This window comes from Polypterus senegalus, chromosome 3 (genome assembly GCF_016835505.1).
Source record: "Polypterus senegalus isolate Bchr_013 chromosome 3, ASM1683550v1, whole genome shotgun sequence".
Taxonomy (NCBI): Eukaryota; Metazoa; Chordata; class Cladistia; order Polypteriformes; family Polypteridae; genus Polypterus; species Polypterus senegalus.
This window is the reverse complement of record NC_053156.1, coordinates 266,506,795-266,520,042: the sequence shown is the minus strand read 5'-3', so window position 1 is coordinate 266,520,042 and position 13,248 is coordinate 266,506,795. Positions and strand designations below refer to the sequence as shown.

General features: G+C 40.4%; 1 pseudogene; it reads left to right on the top strand.

Moving 5' to 3' along the window:
* Positions 1 to 12,825, top strand: part of LOC120526898 — a 32,032-nt pseudogene extending 19,207 nt beyond the window's left edge.
* The last annotated feature ends 423 nt before the right edge of the window (positions 12,826 to 13,248 follow it).

Sequence of the window (13,248 nt, the reverse complement as noted above, 5' to 3'; positions counted from 1 at the left end):
ACTGATTATCATGCTACAGGTTTTCCCTGGGTATTCTAGTTTAGGATACAAATTTGATCTGCCTGATTTTTAGGGGCAGCACAGTATTGCAGTGGTCAGTGCTGCTACCTTGCTGTTCCAGAGATTGTTGACTCTCTATTGGCAAACTGCCCCCTTGGTGAAATGAGCGTGGTTGGTTGAGCTCAGCAGGGCATTCAACCCTGGTGAGACAAGTGCCACCATAAGAGCAGAGGTATGGGTGTCCCCCTTGATGAAAAAAGAGAAATTAGAAAAGCTCCCCTTGGTGAAACAAGGTTACTTAAAAACAGGGAAACATATTGCACAGTGCTGTCAATCACTTAGATGACCCACCACAACTCACTTGTGGACCAACAACACCAACCCCAGTGGTTCAGAAACATTGGATTAACACCCTGTCTAGGGTTGTTGGCTAAATTGTATCCAGTGCTACTGTGATGGGTTCTGGTCCACACAAGACCAAACTCAATTGAGTAGGTATGAAAATGTAGATACAGTGCATCCGGAAAGTATTCACAGCACATCACTTTTTCCACATTTTGTTATGTTACAGCCTTATTCCAAAATGGATTAAATTCATTTTTTTCCTCAGAATTCTACACACTACACCCCATAATGACAATGTGAAAAAAGTTTACTTGAGGTTTTTGCAAATTTATTAAAAATACAAAAACTGAGAAATCACATGTACATAAGTATTCACAGCCTTTGTCGATGCACCTTTGGCAGCAATTACAGCCTCAAGTCTTTTTGAATGTGATGCCACAAGCTTGGCACACCTATCCTTGGCCAGTTTCGCCCATTCCTCTTTGCAGCACCTCTCAAGCTCCATCAGGTTGGATGGGAAGCGTCGGTGCACAGCCATTTTAAGATCTCTCCAGAGATGTTCAATCAGATTCAAGTCTGGGCTCTGGCTGGGCCACTCAAGGGCATTCACAGAGTTGTCCTGAAGCCACTCCTTTGATATCTTGGCTGTGTGCTTAGGGTCGTTGTCCTGCTGAAAGATGAACCGTCACCCCAGTCTGAGGTCAAGAGCGCTCTGGAGCAGGTTTTCATCCAGGATGTCTCTGTACATTGCTGCAGTCATCTTTCCCCACAGCACAGCAATCTCAAGTAAACTTTTTTCACGTTGTCATTATGGGGTGTTGTGTGTCGAACATAACATAAAAAAATGTGGAAAAAGTGATGCGCTGTGAATACTTTCCAGATGCACTGTATTTTGTAAGAGAATCACAAGACAATGATAAAGAGTTGGGGCATCACCCTGGCCAACCCATAAAACCCATGAAATCAAAGTTAAGAAAAAGAACACAATAATTACAGAGACGTCTCTTCAAACAGGAATACATGATGATCTAGCAAAAATGGCAGAGTTTCCAGCTTTGACTTCTTCCGGCAGAAAGTGGTGGCGGTAGAATTACAGTTGCTAGATCCCTTCAGCTGTCCCCTATGCACACGCGTGTGACAAAATATTTAGATGCTTTACACATTTTAAACTCAAAACTTGAAATGTACAATGAAATAAACTGATGGACAGTCTCATGCTGCTCTGCAATATCCACACACTTGTTGAGTTTTCTTAACTGTTAACTGTTATTCACCTCCATTCGCATTACTGTAATGTTTAAAATGAGTCATCTAAATTTGTTTTTAGGCAGGTATTACTAAAATATCCCACATTTCCCACTTCTTCTGGAGAATTTCACTTTATTCTTAATAACCTACACAGGGTCTTTTGTACTGTACATACATAAAACCTTTTACATAACATTTACATAATTCATATTTTTGCATCATATTAACATATAGCAAAATACCGCGCTTCGCAGCGGAGAAGTAGTGTGTTAAAGAAGTTATGAAAAAGACTGTGACTGTTATGAGTGTTGCTGTCATCAAGGATTTGATTATCATTATTTCTTTCAATCAGGTTCGTATTTGGAGGATGTGTTGTGTTCACGTTACATTCCGTGCTTGTTTAGTCTATCCCTGACCATCTCATCTTCGTTGTCAACTGTGTAAAGATAACAGGTTTCATTCATCGAAGTGTTCACTACCCAAATCGGTACTTGTGAATCTAAGATGTTTTACAGGTTTTCCCGGTATTAAGTTGTGGATTTGCCTGTAAATATTTAGCGGCAGCGTGTCTATGAACTTAATTTAAACTTAAGCTTTACACCTTGCTTTCCTTTTGATATGTCTACAAAGGCTTGTTCAGATACAGAGGGTTGTTCCTTTCTGACTGCATCAATAAACAGTTCGTCTTCCTGTTTATCTGAGACATCACACACTGCATGCATAGGTTTACCTTTCCCAGTCTTGCAAACTTTAGCGAAGTGGTTCAATTTACCACATTTTTTACAATGTCTTCCTTTAGCTGGACATTGACTTTTTCCACTGTGTGGTTTGTTTCCGCAGTAGGTGAACTTATGAATATGCGTGTAGGCGTCAGTCGCTTCATATTCTTTTGCTGCCATCTCAATTGTGTAATGCGTTTTTTGTTCAGCGCTCTTTGGAGCTCTTGCTTGTTGTCTGCGTACTGCGTTCACAGTCAGTTCACGTGAGCCGCTTGGAGTACATGCATCGAAAGTTCTCAGCTGTGCTTATGCTATCTCGTGCGATCTTGCGATGTCCACGGCTTCATTTAACGTTAGCTCAGACCCGACACTTAAAAGTTTCTCTCGCACTTTTGCTGAGTTTGTGCCAAACACTATTCTATTCCTGACCATCTCATCTTCGTTTGCATAAGCACAGTCCTTCACCAGCAATTTTAACTCCATTACAAAGTGACCGAAAGTCTCGTTTATACCCTGCATCCTCTCATTAAACTTGTATCTCACGAATATCGTATTTGTCTTAGGCATGGCAAATGCCAGCGGCAGCGTGTCTATGAATTTAATTTAAACTTAAGCTTTACACCTTGCTTTCCTATTCGTTTGCATAAGCACAGTCCTTCACCAGCAATTTTAACTCCGTTTCAGCAATTTTAACTCCGTTACAAAGTGATGAAAAGTCTCTTTTATGCCCTGCGTCTTCTCATTAAACTTGTATCTCGCAAATATTGTATTCGTCATAGGCATGACAAACGCCAGCGGCAGCGTGTCTATGAACTTAATTTAAACTTACGGGTTTACACCGTGCTTTGTTTCCGCAGTAGTTGCACTTATGAATATGCTTGTATGCGTCACTCGATTCATATTCTTTTGCTGCCTTCTCAATTGTGTAATGCGTTTTTTGTTCAGCACTCATTGGAGCTCTTGCTTGTTCTCTGCGTACTGCATTCACAGTCAGTTCACGTGAGCCGCTCGGAGTACATGCATCGAAAGTTCTCAGCTGTGCTTGTGCTATGTCGTGCGATCTTGCGATGTCCAAGGCTTTATTTAATGTTAGCTAAGACCCGGCACTTAAAAGTTTCTCTCACACTTTCGCTGAGTTTGTGCCAAACACTAGTCTATCCCTGACCATCTCATCTTCGTTTGCATAAGCACAGTCCTTCACCCGCGAATATTTAGTGGCAGCGTGTCTATTGGATTGCTGCTGATGGACAGCCTTATATGGGCAGGCACTCAATTACGTGGGAGGCGTGACGATGAGGGACGCAACTCCATCTCACACGGCGACCGAGCTGCAGGCTATGGCCGTAAATATGGCCGTAAGTAGGTTCCAGTTATGACCGTTACGCATAGAATTTCGAAATGAAACCTGCTCATCTTTTGTAAGTAAGCTGTAAGGAATGAGCCTGCCAAATTTCATCCTTCTACCTACATGGAAAGTTGGAGAATTAGTGATGAGTCAGTGAGTCAGTCAGTCAGTCTGTCAGTGAGGGCTTTGCCTTTTATTAGTATAGATTATAGCTATAGCTTGTAGTGGTCAGGTGTTGTTAAATGATCAGACAAACTGTGGCTTACAACTGGTTAATGAACCAAACCATGTTCACAGGAGATAGGGTGTGTGGTGTGGGGTTTGCACATTCTGCCTATAACTTAATTTTTCTTTACATGCCCCTATTTTCTTTATGCATCCTTTTACATGATTGTTTATTGAATCAAATCAGAATAACAACAGGCTGTAACAGTTGTCATGGACATGTCTGGGTGTCACTCGCAGTTTGCATGTTTCCCTAGACCTGTTAATGATGGACGGACTGAATGTGCAAGGCCGGCCAATGGTTCATGGGGAAGGGAGCACTTGGCTCGGAGGGCCAAACTGTAAGGGGACCATATATACAGTGGGGAAAATAAGTATTCAACACGTCAATGTTTTTCCCAGTAAATATACTTCCAATGGGGCCATTGACATAAAATGTTCACCAGATGTTGGTAACAACCCAAATAACCCACACATACAAAGAAAACAAAACAAATAAGTCCATAAGTTAATGTGTAATAAAGTGGGATGATGCAGGGAAAAAGTATTGAACAAATGAAGAAAAGGAAGTGGAAAAAGTCACAGAAAGCCAAGAAACCAGCTGACATCTGACAATCCTGCCCCCTGTCAGTGCAAATGAATATCAGCTAGTTTAGTCCTAATTGATGGCCTGTAAAAAGGTTTCTCATTACCGAGGTGTACTCAAGAAGCATCTCATTATAGGTAAAAGCAATAAGCTTCCTCAAGACCTTGATAACCTTATTGTTGCAAAACGTACTGATGGCATTGGTGACAGACATATTTCTAAACTTCTGAATGTTCCAATGAGCACCATTGGGGCCATAATCTGGAAGTGGAAAGAACATCATTTCACCATAAACTGGCCTTAACCAGGTGCTTCACGCAAGATTTCTGACAGAGGAGTCAAAAAGAATAATCCAAAGAGTTGTCCAAGAGCCAAGGATCACTTGTGAAAAGCTTCAGAAAGACCTGGAATTAGCAGGTACAGTTGTTTCAAAGAAAACAAGTAATGCACTCAGCCACCATGGCCTCCTATGCACACTCACCGCGCAAGACTCCACTGCTGACGAAAAAGGTTTCCTGCACAACATTTGGACATTCAGTGAAATACTGGAAGAATATCATCTGGTCAGATGAGACCAAAATTGAACTCTTTGGATGTCATTGCACACACCATGTTTGGAGGAGAAATGGCTCTGCACATCATCCCAAAAACTTCCCAAAATACTGGCAGACTTCATATAATTGAAGGAAGGATGAATGGAGAAATGTACCGGGACATTCCTGATAAGAATCTGTTGCCATCTACCAGGATGCTGAAGATGAAATGAGGGTGGACATTTCAGCAAGACAATGTGCGCCAAGGAAACTCTAAATTGATTTCAGTGATAGAAAATAAAGCTGCTAAAATGGCCCAGTCAATCACCTGACTTGAATCCAATTGAAAATCTATGGAAAAAAGAACTGAAGATCAGAATCCAGAGAAGAGACCCCTGAAACTTTCAAGATTTGAAGACAGTTTGTGTGGAAGAATGGGCCAAAATCACACCTGAGCAATGCATGCCACTCGTTCCTCCATACAGGAGGTGTCTTGAAGCTGTCATTACCAACAAAGGCTTTTCTACTAAGCATTAAATAAATTTCAGTAAGCGTGTTCAATACTTGTTCCCTGTGTCATTCCACTTTATTACACATAGCTTAATTTATGGACTTATTTGTTTTGATTTCTTTGTATGAGTAGATTACTTGGGTTGTTACTGACATCTAGTGAAAATTTCATGTCAATAACCCCATTAGAAATATATTTACTGAGAAAAGCGTTGATGTGTTTAATACTTATTTTTCAAACTGTAAATCTGTAGCGGGGAAAAAGGGTGAAGGAAGAGAAGAGAGCACCAGAGCCAAGGAGAGGCAGATGCCACCAAAATGACAAAAGGGAAAGTTACTCAACTCACTGGAAAAAGTCAGGTGAACCCGGGATCATTTCTGTAAGAATCAATTTTCTTTTCTTATGAATGAGGTGAAGTCAATCGGGAGAGGACCTGACAGGCCAGCATAAGGAACTGTGTAATATTATGATTCCCAGAATAGGAGGTACGGCTCAGCACATCCTTCACCATAACAGGCTATAGATGATCTTGACTAACAGTGAATATATGAAGGATTCTTGTTTCGTTAATTTGTTTTTCACATTTGTGTATTAGTGGTGTATGTTGTTGACTGTTTGTTTCGTGATTCGTGTGGGGGTGGCAGTGCTGCAGAGTGGTATTGTGTATTCAGGGGGTTTGTTTGTTGTGCCCAATTCCTTATTTTACTGGATAATAACAATTCTTTTGTAACTCAACTTTGCTTTTGCTGGTGTGCTTCTATACTTGTGGTAGTCTAGTATGGAAGTAATGTTGGCTGCTCGCACCCCAGATCATTTGTTTATTTTTTTCTTTCTATTTGCTGCCGCTCTAGGACAGCAGCGCATGTTATAATCATGCTGGCTCAGGGAGCAGTTCAAGGCAATATAAAAATGTAAATAGGACATAAAATAAATCCCTTTTTTTGTCTTTGGCTGGGTTTATACTTCACACGATGCGACGCATGCTGCAGCGGACGCTCCTGCTATGCAAGCGTTTTACTATCTATACTTGCGCATGTACTTTACGTAAATCTGGAGGAATCCACCAGGTGGCAGTGTAAGATATTATCATGGTGAGAACAGGTTTGGCTTCACTGTGTTGTGATTTGCCTGGAATACCCATTAAATTCCGATGACACCCTACCGCAGTATCTCTGAAAAGGATGTTTAATGATTAAATCCATCAATCCAGGGATGTATCCATTCCAGCTAACATTGGGCATGAGGCAGAAACAATCCCTGGACAAGGCATCAGCTCATTGCAACGTGAATACAAGCACTCACATACACACTAGCATCATTTTAGTGTCACCAAATCTGCATATCATTGGAAGGAAACCAGAGCACAGTGTGGAAACCCAGCAGGAAAACATGTAAAGTCCAGGCAGGGAATATCAGCGACGTGACTCCCTGGAAGACATCAGCGCTAATGCACCGCCACCGTCTCACCCCCACGTGTGTAATTATTAACAGTATTCATTAAACGAAATTACCAATTTATCTGTAAAATGTAACATACATACTTTAATGCATTTTTTTTTTTTGAAGTTTTATTAATTTTATTGCAATCCATACAAATCCTACTTTAATGCATTTTATCATGAAAGTGATATCAAGTATAAATCTAAGGATTCTAAATGTGCAGAGAGTTGGAATATCATACATTTAATGTACTCAGTGTGGCAATCTATTGCTGTTTGCCGCTGCTGTCAGGACTGGATGGAAGCCCTTTGAAAAAAAGACGGCACAGAAGACGGAATTTGAGACTTTTAAAATGTATCGTGTCATTACGATTGGGAATATAAAAGCACCACAAATGCATCAGTATGTCGGCATTTTGCTTCACCACTTTGAACCATTCATCAAACATCGAAGTGTGCACATCGATCTCGTAGGATCCGCAAAGCGGCCTTCTGTCACATGTGGATAGTAACCAGAGACTCTGACGTCACATTCCAACTTTTAGCACACTGCGCCCCCTCTGACTTTTTGCTGGTACTGCAACTCGCGCACATGTTGCATTAATTTCTGAGGACCTGCTCAGAGGACGCATCAAATGAACGCTGAACGTGAAGTATAAACGAGCCCTTACACTCATCCCCCAACTAGTACCTCTCCAACTACTAACCTATCACAGTATAATTAAGGAGATAGATTTATAGGATAACATGATTCCCTAAGGTGGGAAGGAGCTGCACCTCCAAGACAGGATAAGGCAACAGAAAGCCACGTCATAGGGGAATCAGATATCCAGAATTTAAAAAACTGAGACACTGTAGTCAACTTTTAAAATATTTTTCTGAAAGTCCTGTTGATCCCAGATGTGGAAAATCCAATATAAATGAAATTATAAAAAGAGAATTGTCATGTATCCCTATAACAAGCTTTGGAGTCTTTTAGCAAGAAGACTCCAAAGCTTGTTATAGGGATACATGAAATTAATAATAATAATAATAATAATAATAATAATAATAAAATAATAAAACACCTAATTAATGATAACATAAGTACACCCCCTGCCCCCCATTTTAACTCAGAATTTAGGAGTACTTGACATCCATGACAACCTTGAATATGTGTGCACAGGTCTCTATCAGCTTTACATATCTGGACACTTCACTTTTTCATGATTCTTCTTTGCAAAACTGCTTAAACTCTGTCAAGCTGCTTGCAGTCCACAAGTGAACAGCTTTTATCAGCTACAAATTCTTATTTGTATTGTGATCAGAACTCTGAGTCAAGCACTCCAGGACAGTAACAATGCTGATTTTACACTTTTTATTGCTGCTTTGGCTTTTTACTTGGGATCGTTGTCTTCCTGAAAAATAAATCTTCTCCCAAGGTGCAGACTGCGTCAGCTATTACTGGATTTCCCATTTTTTTTACTGTATTTGTTTTACCTTCACAAGGGCCTGCTGCAGACAAGTATCCCCACAGCATGATAGTGCCATCACCATGCTTCACAGAGAGGATTTCTTAATGTGTACCAAGCATGGTATTTAGTCTGATGGGTAACAAGCTTGATTTTTGTCCCATCAGACCATACAACTTTCTTCCAGCTTACTTCAGAGTCTCCCATGTGCCTTCTGACAAACTCTTGCCAACATATCTTGCGTGTTTTTAGCTTTCTCTTTGCTACTCTGCCATAAAGCAGCAACTTGAACAACAGTTACCACATGCAGATTTCTCATATTTCTCTTGGTGGCCTCCCTCAGTAGTCTTCGTATTGCATGATCATTCATTTTTTTGTGGATGGCCAGGGGCCTCATATATAAACGTTGCGTATGCACTGCATATGCCTGTTTCAACACTTTCATTATTATATATGAAAAGTAAACTTGGTGTAAAGCCACACACATTTACATGGCAACCTCACACTGTGTGTACGCAGTTTCTGCTTGTTTTTGCAAGTGGGTGGCACCCAGCATTAAAGCAGTGCTACTGTTCCTGTGTGGTGTCCTTTTCTTTTTTAGATTAGCATCAATGACGCTGGATTTATCAAATACACTGAAATTAATTGCATATCGTTTACAAATTTAATTCACTTGATTGTAATCATTCTGCAACAATATAATGGTGCATGGAATGGCCAAACTATTCCAACTACCATAGCTGTTTAAGCATTGTTAGAAGACATTGCAAATGGAAGAATTAGAGGAGAGTGCAAATTTATATGTGATGACTACTGGAAAAACGTTCCTCTTAGAGTTGTGTGCTGAACTGACGGTGGCTTTACAAAGGGAGACTTTGAGGAATTGTGCTCTACCTAATCCTTTGCAAGTTCTGTTCACTCTCAGGTTTTTAGCCACATAAGCTTTTCAATGTGAACTTACTGACCAATCAGGTATTTCACCAAAATCACTGAGTCACCATGCCAGCTGTTTGGGATGACATTATCCACTTGTCATCCATATATACTGTATAAGATTTCCTTACACTGTGATTGAACCGGGAAACATTAAAGCACAATTCATAGCAGTGTCCAGATTTCCAAACATAATCGGAGTGGTCAACTGCATGTACATTGCTGTTGCAACAGCGCTGGACAAGTAACATCAGCCAGGAATGAATCACCAAAAGAACAAGCTGGCATTACTTGATCCACAGCAGGAGAGCCTATAAAAAAGGCAACTCCGCAAAGTCGCAAGTGCTTTATCCAACTAGTGTGGCAAAAGGCAGGCAGTCCTTTTAAGGATAGTGAGTTACCTTAAAGAGCCATGTAAAGAGCAGAGAATCAATTCGCTGTGGTGCTCGGCACCGATGCTACACTATAAAGGCGCCTTCAGAAAATTAGTTTGTTTGTGTAAATAAAAAGCATTTCCACTCTATTAATGTGCTGCTCTATAGTCCACAGAAAGTGTGTTGCATTGTGCAAGCATGTAGTTTGCTGCATAATACGGCACACAATCATGGCTTGCCTGTACCTGAAGAGATGCAATATAATGAACCTGACCCACCAAATGATCAGCCAAATTGACTATGTAATTAGCAGAATGTAAAAACAGGTAATCAGATGCAGCCTTTATTTTTTAACTAATTCATTTAATTTGTGGTCAGTATCACATAGTACAGCCCTTACAGTGGTGTGAAAAACTACTTGCCCCCTTCCTGATTTCTTATTCTTTTGCATGTTTGTCACACAGAATGTTTCTGATCATCACACACATTTAACCATTAGTCAAATATAATACAAGTAAACACAAAATGCAGTTTTTAAATGATGTTTTTTATTATTTAGGGAGAAAAAAAAATCCAACTGTATATTCCTTAGTTCATTGGCCAAATCTCTAACAGCATCCACCATTGCATCTTGTGACTCTAGAACAGCGTCTGTCAGCACACAGTCAGATGGTCGGCCAAAGGTTTTCAAGACAGAGGTGTGTGTGCAGCCAGTGCCCAAAGATGTGTTGGGCACAGCAGCACCATCACTGCCTGGAGTCATATCATCAGCAATGGGGTAAGCTTTAGTAATATCGTCTGATATAGTAGAATAAATAGACAGTGGGCTTTTCACGTCAACTTTGATATCTGACCACTTATTTTTTATTTCAGGCACTGTGTGACCTTCTGAACTTGATCTTTCAAGTGTCTCTGCCACGCTGTATCACGGCATAACTTCCTTTTGTTGCTTATACCACTGCTTAAGCCAACAAATAATATGTTTTTCCTTGCCTCCACTTTTCATTCGCGGAAATTCTGTCCCACGTGCTTTTGCCATTGTGTTTTAACAAAACACTAAGTGGAAGGGGCTATTAATATTGATTGCATATTCAAACATGCTAAACTCGGGAAGGAGATGGGGTGGGACTGTGAACGTGTATTAAATTTCGTTCATTGGGATTTATAAAGGAGAAGTGCATGGAACATGGCATCCGCACAGTTTTATGCATCTGGATTTTTTTGTATGAATGCACATTTCCACTTTTGTCCATACACCATGCTTTAGTATGAATTCAACACATGGCGTTATACATGAGGCCCCAGCTCTAAGCAGATTTACAACTCTGCCCTGCTTTTTCTATTTCTTAATGACTGATTTACCTGTCTTTATTGAGTAGATTGGGTCACACTACTGGTTCACCACAGGTTGGGCATTCCACATACAAGGGCATTTAAATTAGAATTAACTGGAAACCCCTAACAGGTTTTCTCCATTTAATTAACTGTGTGACTTTGCAACGGCCTGGGTTGGCTCCATGAGTCATGGTCATTCATGCACTATGTCTTTAGAATTAAAGCAGTAAATTCATAAAGTACATTTTTCAGCGATGACATTTTTTTTCTTTCAGTAGATGCCAGCATTTTGGCTTGAGAGAAGAAAGGTTAGTCAAATTTGGCTTGTGGTACCTCATTCAAATGTACTCAATTGGCATGTGTATGCTATGCACACACATCCACACTGGAGTAGTTATAAAATCCTTGAATCTGTTGTTGATGCCACCTAATTCAGTTTGGGTGCAAGGCAGGAACCAACCCTGATAGTGCATACATTGGAGTGCACATTAAAGTTCCCATTATATGTAAATTCTGTCATAGGCCAAAGTTTTGTTAAGAGAATACACATTCTACTATTTTTAAACGAATAAGAGAATAAAAACCAGTTTCCTAATAACTTCTTATTTATCAAGCACCTTGTAAAATTTTGTTTTTATCTTTAGGTATCGGACAACTGTTTCCAAGAGAAGAGCAATGATGGCTGCTGTTTTCTGCTGCTTACTTTCCATAATATTAGGATTAATTCCCATGATGGGCTGGCACAATGGACAAAGGAAAAATGTCAGCGAGGACTATAGAGTGCACATTTACCACTGTGATGAGCATGGAGTACATTGTCTACTTCAACTTCTTTGTTGTAATCCTCCTTCCCTTACTGATCATGCTGTGCCTTTACACCTCAGTGTTTTTTACCATCAAGCAGCAGCTTACCAGCACCTTGGGCAATTCTCTTCAAAGAAATACTACCAGAAGGAGCTGAAGCTGGCCAAATCTTTAGTGCTGGTCCTTCTTCTTTTCACAGTTTGTTGGATACCTTTGCCCATCATAAATGCTGTGTCCTTGTTTTGCAATGCTTGCTACATGCCCCCGGCTGTACTTTACTTATTCATCCTTCTCAGTCATGCCAATTCTGCCATGAATCCTATAGTGTACGCTCTCAGAATAAAAAAATTCAGAGTGACATTCTGGAAGATCTGGCAGTGCTACGTTTCTGGGGTGGAAAGTACCGATCAGTCCCAAGTGCATGGTTCTACTGTGCAGTCCCTCACAGCTGAACGGTCTGAATCTACATGAGCCGACCTGCACAAGTCTAAACTTTTGTAGCTCAGTTTTCAGCATTATAGAAATCTTTACCATAATTTTTATGGAATGTGGCAAACACTGAGGAGCTTTCGCCAGTGTTCTGAGAAGCATACAGATAATCCTTGGCTTTATATTCACAGCATAAATAGGCGTCAGTCGTGATTAGGTCTATAATATCATTTAGATTTTAGAGTGCTTAGTGAGTGCTTCCATGAGTATGTCCTTACAATGCCTAATTTCTTTGCGTCTAATCAATAAATAATGTCATGTCATTTTGTTACCTGCTTAATCCAGACCAGGGTTACAGAAGGGTGCTGTAGCCTATCTCGGCTAGCACAGAGTGCAAGGCAGGAACAAACCCTGGACGGGGTGCCAGTCCATCGAAGGATGAACACACACAGACACACCAAACACATACTAGCGCATTTTAAGTTGCCAGTTCACCTAACCTGCATGTCCTTGGACTACATGACGAAACCACACAGACATGGGGAGAAACAGAGGGAGGACCTGGGACGCAAACCCCGGTCTCTTTACTGCAAAGCAGCAGTGCTACCACTGCACTGCCCCAATAAATAAAGTAAAAAAATGAAAATTATAGGATTTGAAAAGAGACTGCATATAACTAAAAAGAGGTGCTTCCTGGGTTAATTTGCTATTCTTAGTTGGCCCCAAGTGAGTCAAGATGGGTCTATGACTATGTGAGATCCTGCAGTGTTGCTTTGTAGAATGAGTTCCTCTCATCCCGAGTTGGTTCAAGCTGATTTTAGAATGTTTGGTCAGTAATAGTTTAACAAGTATTGTTACATTTTTCTTAAACACAATGAATAAAGTGTATCTATATAAAAGAGAATGTGTGGCACAATGGTTAATTTTTAGATGCCATTCTTTTAAAAATGGATGGAAATTAAACAAATAAC